The 10,521-nt window shown below is 47.6% G+C and overlaps 1 long non-coding RNA gene across 2 annotated transcripts; it reads right to left on the bottom strand.

The window, feature by feature from the left end:
• Positions 1 to 3,969: 3,969 nt before the first annotated feature.
• Positions 3,970 to 10,143, bottom strand: LOC110303007 (uncharacterized). Of its 2 annotated transcripts, XR_002378892.1 has the most exons (4): positions 9,975 to 10,143; positions 8,532 to 8,613; positions 7,373 to 7,557; positions 3,970 to 4,032 (listed from the first exon to the last, which is right to left on the bottom strand). It is a non-coding gene; the product is annotated as an uncharacterized LOC110303007 (long non-coding RNA). The 2 variants fall into 2 exon arrangements; XR_002378891.2 differs by lacking the exon at positions 3,970 to 4,032 and having other exon boundaries at positions 7,007 to 7,557.
• Between the last annotated feature and the right edge of the window lie 378 nt (positions 10,144 to 10,521).

Genomic DNA, 10,521 nt, shown 5'->3' with positions numbered 1-10,521 from the left:
GTGTGAAAAGCTGTGGTTTTTACATTTTTGCATTTCAGTAGTCTAGTTCTGAGTTGAGATAACATAGCCTGACAACCAGCAGGACTCAGTTGTTGAGTCGAAGTATGTGCCCCATTCCAAGGTTATCCACACAGATGCCCGTTCCTGGAGAGGCGCTGTCCTAAGGAGCTTTTGCACCACCTGTCAAGCTCCCCACACTTTGTCAAGGCCGGTATTGCCACCACATTTATAGCTGAAGAAGCTGAGGTGAAGGAACCAGCTCCAGGTTACCAGTATGCTCAAAAGAATGTCTGCAAAGTCAAGGCTGATGTGCCTCCAAGAGATCATGTATTGTGAGAGACAGCACAGAACAATCCGGAGACAGACATGGTAGGGTGGGGCCATTTGGAAGAGCCTGCTCCTACATGCATAAGTTTTTAGTTCTTCATTATCCTGTTTCTTATCTTTCTTAAGGACACCCAAGATTATACTGTGCAGGAAAACAAAAGCTAGGCAACTCAGCCTTGAAGAGGTGAGGCACAGTGGGAGTCCCTGCCCAAGGCTTTCACTGCCTGGAAAAATCCTTAGCTAAGTGTATTTTTGTAGAAACCATCATGGGTCTTGATTCTATAATGCCCGTTCATTCTGACTGGTAACCCCATTGGATGGATGGATGGATGTATGGGTGGATGGGTGGATGGATGGATGGGTGGATGGGTGGATGGATGGATGGATGGATGGATGGATGGATGGGTGGATGGATGGACAGATGGGAACCTTATCAACTATCTGTGCTGGGTTGATGACTGACCTTTTCCTAGTGCAGGTCCACACAGACTTACACTGTAACATCATTTGGAAGCAAGGATCTTGTGGATATAATTAAAGATAAGGAAGAGATTATGCTAGGCTCAGGTGTCCCAAAAGTCAGTCATGTGAAGAAGATAGGAGTCAGAGGCAAGAAGGACAATATGTGGAAGGTGAATGAGTTCATAGTCACATGGAGACAAATATGGAAGGCCAAGGGCAGACAGAAGTCATTAAGGAGTCAAATAGGGGCATAGGACATATGGTAGTTTCTCAGAGTTTCCAGAAGGAAACAACCCCTAGAGTCTTGACTTAGGGCCCGTAACCCTTGACTGTGAGAGGAAATATTTCTTTCATTTTAATTCAGCTCTTTGTGAAGGCAGACATAGAACACTAACACTGTCATTTCAAAGTACATCAAGATGGCCAGGCACGGTGGTCCACAGCTATCAACTCAGCATTTGAGTTTAAAGTAGGAACATGAACTTGAGTTCAACACCAGCCTGGTCCATAGTGGGTGCTGCTGCCAGCATAGGCCAAGTGGGAGACCAGAACTCAAAAGCAAACAAATGAAAATCCCCGAACTACCTTCCACTCATATCATGGTGACTGTGAAATACACTGCATTTGGGATGAGAGTCATTTGGGGAGTTACAGACAGATACTTCCCAGGTGGGCTAGTTCAGGAGTAGTTTTGTCCTGTCCAGATCACTCCCCCACCCCCATCCCAGCACCTTCTGAAGCGCCATGGTGGACTGTGAGTTGCTACCTACATTCTGGGCTCCTGTGGTTCTCTGGCTCATTTCCATTATGCTAATCAGTGGTGGCACTTGGCTAGGTGCTACAGAAGACTTCTATGGTTTCCAGGATTTGAAGCAAGTTCTCCGCCAGATGGCGATTGATGAAGAGCTGCCGGGAGATGGACCAGCTGTAGCTCCACAGCTATTCATTCATGGTTGACAAGGGGCCACATGGAGCAGCAGCTCCAAAACGAACCCTCAATGGAGCAATGGTCATCAGAGATAGGATAATGGAAAAGGCATCCTTGGTTAAGTGACATGCGTGGTGTCACTTCTGAAGTTCCTTCACTGGCCACTGGTCATGGTGCATTCTTAGCTCTGCCTCTATAGAAGCAACCAGAGGCCTGGGAGCTTGGAGAACACTGCACGTCAATGCTGTGCTGCTGGGGTGCCGGTTTCTATAACCAGTTTCAGATCACCATTGGGACTGAAAGGACGGTTGAAACAGGAGGACCACTGTGAGCAGAGACCAAGTGGGATATTGCCCATGTGATCAGTAGTTTTAGATAAAATGCAGACACACTCTTCAGAGTTGAAGCTATTCCCTTCTAAATTTGAACTTGGCTAGCTCAGGGGCAGGCTTTTGTAAAATAAATCAGTTTTTCAAAGTAAGAGGAAGACGGAGAGGGGGAGGGGGAGAGGGAGGGGAGGGAGGGAGGAGAATTGTAGTAGACCCTAACCACCCATCCTTCTCTACCCTTCTCTTTCCATCGCCTGTTCACATACCACTGAGCAGAGTGGTCCCCTGATAAGATAAGCCAGAGCTCCTGATCTTGAGGATCATTGCTCTGCAGTGTCTTCCCTGTGTCCCCGATTAAAAGCCAAAGTCCTCACATTGGCAGGTGTCTCCTTGACATCTGGGCCCCGGAGACCCGGGTCTCTTCTGCTGCTCTTTTCCCTTTCTCTCACTGCCCTGGGCCTCAATTCTCTCCTCCAACAAGGCAGGTGTAATCCTGCCTTCCAGCCTCTCCATGGGCTGCCTCTTTTAGCTGGACCACACAGTCACTTGATGTCCTCACTCCTTGTACTGGCTGGTTTTGTGTGTCAACTTGACACAGCTGGAGTTACCACAGAGAAAGGAGCTTCAGTTGGGGAAATGCCTCCATGAGATCCATCTGTAAGGCATTTTCTCAATTAGTGATCAAGGGGGGAGGGACCCTTGTAGGTGGTGCCATTCCTGATCTGGTAGTCTTGGGTTCTATAAGAGAGCAGGCTGAGCAAGCCAGGGGAAGCAAACCAGTAAAGAACATCCCTCCATGGCCTCTGCATCAACTCCTGCTTCCTGACCTGCTTGAGTTCCAGTCCTGACTTCATTGAGTGATGAACAGCAAATGTGGAAGTGTAAGCTGAATAAACCCTTTCTTCCCTAACTTGCTTCTTGGTCACAACATTTGTGCAGGAATAGAAACTCTGACTAAGCCACTCCTCCAACCTGCCGGGAGTTTGTCTAGAAGGGCGCTTTTCGCGCAGCTCACTTGAGGGCCCTCTCTCAGATGACGTCCCCGCCCCCTGCAGGCACTTCATACCCCTGTTCTGCTTTATTGCTTTCCATATTGCAAAGATTACTATTTACGATAAGGACTGTTTGCCTTCCTTCATACCCACAATGAAGCAAGCTCCATTAGTGTGTGTGTTTAGGTTAGAGGTCAATGCTGGGTGTCTTCTTCAGTCACTATCTTATTTTTTAAGATGCGGTCTCTCATTGAACCTGAAGCTCACTGCTTGAGCTAGACTAGCCAGAAATGTCCCTGATTGCCCAGCTCCCTCCCCAGCACTGAGTTTATAGGCATGTGCCACCATGCTTGACTTCTGTGTGGGTCCCAGAGATGGAATTCCAGTCCTCATGGATGTACAGCATTATACTAGTGGAGCCATCACTACAGCTCCAGGAAATTCTATTTGGGACCCTTGTATTGCTGTACAGGTTTGGTAGGTTGCTCATTAATCTAGAAGCGGCTCAAAAATATGCAATAAAATGATAAGAGTGGAAAATGGAAGACAGTAGGGTGCAGGCTTACTTGGGGTCAGAGTACAGACTATAGAGGAGCTGCTGAATTACAGGAAGGAAATGAAGTCTCTTTCTGAGTGGGAGGAGAGACAGGACCTAGGTGTGAGGCATTTAATTCCTTTTTAGCCAATGGTCCAGTTTTCTTTGCTTAGGAAGATGGCCATTTGAAGAAGTCTATGAACTTATTGATACCATCAGTGTGCTTACAAATCTTCATGTGCACGTGTGCCTCGAAATAGAACCATGTCTCTTGTGTTTTCCTCAGGTATGACAACTAATGAATTAGTTTAAGAACTGTGAAAGAGAGAGAGCCCATCTGAGAAGCACTCACAGACCTGGTAACCCAGCCCTTACAACAAACCTTGTGAAGACAATCACTGTATCTGCAACCTGAGGCGTCCCAGTCCCAGTCCAGAAAAAGTCGGTCAGCACCTGCAACTAAGCATGGACGACGTCAGAGTCCGTGACCTGTGCATGTCAGCCATCTAGGACAACTCTGGCTGGCTACAGAGGCTCAGTGACTGAGAACGGCGTCACCTCAGTGGACAGTGCTTCCTCTGTGTTCAGAAAACATTTGTGCCCTTTTTTCCCAGACTGGAAGAAGAATACCCTCTTAGAAGCCTCATCTAACTTTCTCCTGAGCCAGCACACATCTCTAGTGACATTGATTGTGCTTCCCTTCTGTGTTAGAGCAGCAAACTGGCTCTCCTCTCGCTTCTCTGACCTCCCCTCCCTCTCCATCACACACTGACACCGCTAGCCCAAATTTGCGTATTGCATCACCTCAGGAAACTCATGGCTAATTTCATTATTTGCAAGAGAAAAAAATGCAAATCAAGTCAGACAGCTGGTGCTCTCCTCGAGGCTGAGAGTGATGGAGGGGCCGAGCCCCACCTCATCAGAGGCCTGCACACCCGCCTGCTCAGACAGGCCATGGAGGGCGGGAAGCAGGAGGCTGCAGGAGCAGCAGGAACAGATGGCCAGGAGGGGAAAGATGGAGGAGTCCGGCTTGCTGGAGAGGCTGGGGAAAGGTGGAGTGTCAGCTGCTAGACAGTCAGACAACGGTGCACGGGACAGAATGGACATGCGGTAGCCTTCAACAGCACTGTCGCTCACCCTTGAGGCTCTGGTACCCAGTTTCCTGGCATAGTCTGCCAGCGTCAACTCGTACTCCTCACTTCCACTGCTGTGCACTTAACACCTTCATCTCCCCCACACATAGAGGCCACACATAGAGGCACGCAATAGAGACGATTACAGGGAGGCACAGGGGGAATGGTTCAGGATAGCCCTTACTTTGCAAACAGGAGGACCTGGGTTCAATTCCCAGAATCCAAATAAAAACACCAAGTATGGTAATATGTGACTGTAGTCCCAATGCTGAGGAAACAGACAAGGGGGTCTGGCAGCCAGTGAAGCCTTGGTGAACTCCAGGCAAAGGAGAGACCCTGCTCAAGGTTTCTTAAGAATAATGCATGAGGTTGTCCTTTGGCCTAACCACACTGGGTGTATGCATGTGAATGCGCACGCGCGCGCGCACACACTCACACACACACACACACACACACACACACACGTATGCACATATGCACCAAGACAAAGGGAAAAGGAGAACCCTTTGCCTTTTGTGCCAAATGGATTCCAGTCTGCTGAGACAAGTTATGCAAAACATCTAACTTTATTACTGCAACTAAACTTAGTGTAATTTTATTAAATACTGTGCTGGAGAGCTTTGTGCCAACTTGACACATGCTAAAGTCATGAAGAGAGAACTTTAATCGAGAAAATGTCTCCATAAGATCAGGCTGTAGAGCATTTTCTTAATAATTGATATGGTAGGACCCAATCCATTGTGGGCGGTGCTATCCCCTAGGCTGAGAGTCCTGGGTTCTTTAAGAAAGCAGACTGAGCACACTATGGTAAACAAGGCAGTAAGCAGCACCCTCCATGGCCTCTGCATCAGCTCCTGCCTCCAGGTTTCTGCCCCATTTGGATTCTTGTCTTGACTTCCTTTGATGGTGAACTATGATGTGGAAGTGTTAGCTGAATTAACTCTATCCTCCCCAGTTTGTTTTCTGATTATACTGTTTCATCATAGTGATAAAAACTCTAACTAAGAGCCAGGCATGTTGGTACAAGCCTTTAATCCCAGTTCTCAGGAGGCAGAGGCAGGCCGAGAGTTTAAGGCCAACCTGTCTACAAAAATGAGTCCAGGGGATCCAGGACTTTTTACACAGAAAACTCTTTCTCAAAAAACAAAAAAGAAAGGAAGGAAGAAAGGAAGGAAGGAAGGGGGGAGGGAGAGAGAGAGAGAGAGAGAGAGAGAGAGAGAGAGAGAGAGAGAGAGATAGAACTTGAAGTCATACTATTGTGGCTCTGTACAGTGAAAGGCAGCTTCCAGGAAGGCTGTGCCGCTGACTGCTGTAATGTTTTGCCTTCATCTCACCTGACTTCTGAAGCATGGTGACACTGCCAACCATGGTCCTCTAACTTCTCCTAGAACCTAGATCTCACTCTACTCTTCTGTGTTCCTCTTCTAAGAGGTTTTTGCTCTATTTTCTGTGTGTGTGTGTGTTGCTTTGTTTTGTTGGTTGGTTTGCTGAGACAGAGTCTCACTGAGTAGGCAGGACTGGCTGGCCTGGAACTAACTATGTAGACCTGGCCTGAGCTCACAGACATGTCCGCCTCCGCCCCCTGATTACAGGGTTAAAGGTGTGCATCAGTGCTGCTGGCTTTCCTGCATGCTTGATTTGATTTAGTGTTGGTGCCTCCTCTGACCACGTGTCCTTTCACTCCGTCTGCTGGGGACAATCCCAGCTGTTTCTAGGAACTTTGCTTCTTAAAATGGTTCCTAAATCCAAACATCCACCCAGAATTCCTGATTATTTTATCCATCTCCTCGGATGCTGGCTAACCTCACTATTTGGTCATCAGTAGATGCTTCAAGGAAGGATGCTCATGCATAAAAGCAATTGTTTTCCTAACTCTTTTCCTCTTCGGAGCATATACTAAATAGCCCTGCCCTCAAGTTGCTTTTGATCATGCAGTTTGAGCGTAGCGGTGGTAGCCATAACTAGGACAGACTTGGTACCAGGAGTGGGGCATTGCTCTGTGTCATGCACTGTGTTTTTTTGGAAGAACTGTGGAAGGACTTTAGAACTTTGAGCTAGAAAAACCAATGAATGTTCAGACTTTGGTGAGCTGTCTGTGGCAGCTTGGTGGTCTAGCTTGAGAGGCTTCAGAGAAAAGTCACTTACTGACTCTCAGGACCATTGTTATTTTGAGTTAGGAATGTGCCATTCTGGTTATCAGGGGCTGAAGAATCAGCTGTTATTAAGACACCAGAACCATTGAAGTAAAAATTTTGGTTTACTGGGACATTGAGCCAGTCAGTCAGCAGCACCCCTCCATGGCCTCTGCATCAGCTCCTGCCTCCAGGTTCTTTTTATGTTTGAGTTCCTGCCCTGACTTCCTTCATTGATGAACAGTGATCCGAAAGCATAGTCCAAATAAACCCTTCCTTCCCCAGGGTTGCTTTGGTCATGGTTCTTAGCTAGGACAAGTACCTTTCTGGAACTGTGGGAATGATTTCAGCCTGATGCTCTCTCTTTCTGCTGGAATCCTACAAATACCAGGAGACTTGGATAGTTCCAAGAGAAGGCATGAACTCCATATCATCTGTCTACATTGCTTTGTACTGGACACCCATCATCCCCTCATCTCTTGGTCATGTGTCTGTATGGACTGATACTGCAGAAACTCTATTTCTTCTCCTTACTTCCTGTTTCCATGGTACCCACAGCTCAGTCCAGAACTTGGTGTTGTGTCAGGCAGGCACAGCATTTGATCTCAGGTTCTTTCATAGTCATTTCCTCTCTGTGTCGCCAAGACACTGCACTTGTCACCACAGGGCTTTCATCTACTTGAGGCAAGTGTTTGCCATGCTTTCATCTGAGGATCTCACTAAAACAAGGAGAAAAGCAAACAAACAGAACCAGGTTATCATTTCAAAACGTTTAAAAGTCGTGTGACTCTGAAGAGAAGATGGGCACAAAGAGTGGAGGCCCCAGTGAATGGCCAGCTGTGTGGACATGGGACCTGTGTGTCTTCTTCATATAGTCTGGTAACAGTTGCTGGTACTGCGTGCTGTCTCAGAGGCACTGTGCAGTGACTTGGGGCAGAGGGTATGCTACACTCTGGTCTCCTGGGATCTGACTTGTTTTGAATGGACACCGGCAATTCCCAAGCATTGGATGCTGCCCAAGCTGCGGGGACAACATGATTGCCAGGGTTGAGAAGGGAGAGACAGAGTTGGAATAAGGCACTTGATGCTCACGTTAATCATGGAGGGGTCAGCTCATCCCACTGATTATAGAAATCCTGGAGAGGGATGCCAGGTACAGGTAATCAGGCCTGGCTATTGCAGGGGACCGTTTACATTTTGTTACAATCCAGCTCTGATTGTGTTTTTTTTGCCTCCCCCTCCCCCAATGCCTCTGTGAAATAACATCACTTCAAAGTTGAGGAAGGAGGCAGAGACAGAAAGCCAGGGCCAGCAGTGTCAGTGGCTCCCTTCTACTCATCCCGTGAGGCTCAGGGAGTGTTCTTGTCTAAGTCTGTACCTAACAATTTCTGCAGAATCCTCTCCCACCTTGTAGCTATATCCGCCCTAGAACCTGTAAGTTATGGGTTGACCTAAGTTCTCAGTGTGCTTCCATGGTGCCCTGGTTAGCTGGACCTGTTAACTTGACACAGCCTATAGTCACCCGAGAAGAGTTTCAACAGAGGGGTTGCCTATATCGGGTTGCCCTGTTGGTGTTTCTGTGGAAGAGTATCTCAATTATTAATTGATGTGAGAGTGCCTAGCCCACTGTGGGCAGCACCTTTCACTAGACAGGAGGTCTTGGGCAGTATAAGAAAGCCTGCTAGACATGAACCTGAGATGGAGCCAGCAAGCAGAGCTTTTCTACAGTTTCTTCTTTAGTTTCTGGCTGACCTCACTCCATGATGGACTGTAACCTGCAAGTATAAGATAAAATAAACCCTTTCTTCTACTGAGCTGTGATTTGTCAGTGTTTTGTCACAGCAGTAGAAAGTCACCTAGAGCCAGGCAGTGGTGGCACACGCCTTTAATCCCAGCACTTGGGAGGCAGAGGCAAGCGGATTTCTGAGTTCGAGGCCAGCCTGGTCTACAGAGAGAGAGTTCCAGGACAGCCAGGGCTACACAGAGAAACCCTGTCTCGAAAAACCAAAAAAAGAAAAAAAAGGAGAAAGAAAGAAAGTCACCTAGAACAGACTGATTTTTTTGCCTTTTGAGAGACTGGCCCTGGCCCTGAATGTCAGTGATATTCTGACCTTTTGTAGGGAATGATACAGAAACAACCAATGTATTTAATTACGTTGGAATGTAGGCAGAGATTAGATGCTCACTGAATATCCCTGTCTGTGTGTTCATGTGCATGTGCAGAGTGCTATGTATGTGTGTGCCTGTTTGCATCTGCATGTGAGTGTGCATGTGTGTACCTGTGTATGCAGATGTATGTGAAAACCAGAGGACAGTCTCAGCTGTCATTCCTCTGTGGCTGTCCACCTTGTTTTCAGAGATTATTTTATTGGCCTGGAGTTCTCCCAGGGGGCTACACTGGATGACCAGTGAGCACCAGAGATCAGCCTGCCTCTGCCTCCTAAAACTGGGTCACTGGGTCACCAGCACATGCTGCTGTGCCTGACTTTACCGTTTTACCTGGGTTCCGCGGGATCGAACTCAGGTACTCACACTCTCAAGGAAAGTACTGTACTGCCTGCACCATCTTCCCAGCCCCCTCCCCAATATCTTTACAAGTATTTCTTCAAAAACATATCTCCTTTCAAAATACCAAAGGCTCCGATCTCTTTGATCTTAATAAAACTCAAAGGGAGGAAGAAATGGAGATAAAATGGATGCTTTGGCCCAAAGTTATGAATCCTCGTAGAAAAAAAAAAGCAAAGCTTCTAAATGCAATTAGCGTCTATATTTCTTTCGAGTAATTTCGTCTTTCTCCCGTGCCTTTCATGGGACACATGGCCCGTGACGATGCAGGGTCCTCATTCCATTTTCCCAGGTACTGGCATCGACACCCCGGAAGTTCCCATCACACAGACCCAGATTGCAGTGTGTTCCGGGACCCTGCAGCCAGTAGCCAGTCTCTCCACTCAATGGCTCCCTGCCTCCCTTTCAGGGAACAGCATCTGCGGTGAAGTTCGGTAATTGCTGTAATAGAATTTGTGAACCACTTCTACATGATTTTAAAGCAAATGTCACAGCGCATTGTAACAGAGAGCTAACAGCATGTTAGCAGGCTCCGGTTTTCATTTAATTCACTTCCCGGCGCTGAAGTTACCGTGAAGCCTTCGAGGACAGTGCGTTCGGTGAATAGCAGGGCAGCTGGGCCATTTATTTCTTTGCTTCTCCCCCGCTGCCTCCCTGGGTAGGTTTTGAAGTTTAGTTATTGCTACGCTTCCTCTCCCGCAGCTGGCCCAGGGAGTGTGCTTGGTTTAAGGAGCAGTCAAATCTGCACGTTCAAGCCACTGAAGTAAAAGATGGCTTTACTCAGGCCTGGTTACCAAGGAGATCTTTTTGCCCCCATTGTGACTGTGTCCAGGCAGAGATGGAAGCAGGGGATGAGCTGCTGGCTCTGGCCTGGTCTGATTATGGGAAGACTGGCAGAGGTTCCAAACCCATCCTGGAAATCCCAATTCCTGGTTCTTCAGACTGGGTGTCCAGATTTGTTGATGGGTCCACAGCAGATTTGATTAAAATGTGATCCTATAGGAATGGGATGTACCCTAACTCCAGCATTTCTCATGTCTTTACAGTAAAGGGAAATCTGAAGGTGGGGAGGGTCGGATGTTGGGCACCGGGAGAAAACTGCTGTTCCGATTTTCCAA

This window comes from Mus caroli, unplaced genomic scaffold (assembly GCF_978045245.1).
Source record: "Mus caroli unplaced genomic scaffold, Mus_caroli_1 scaffold_1, whole genome shotgun sequence".
Lineage (NCBI taxonomy): Eukaryota > Metazoa > Chordata > Mammalia > Rodentia > Muridae > Mus > Mus caroli.
This window is presented reverse-complemented; position numbering and strand designations above follow the sequence as displayed.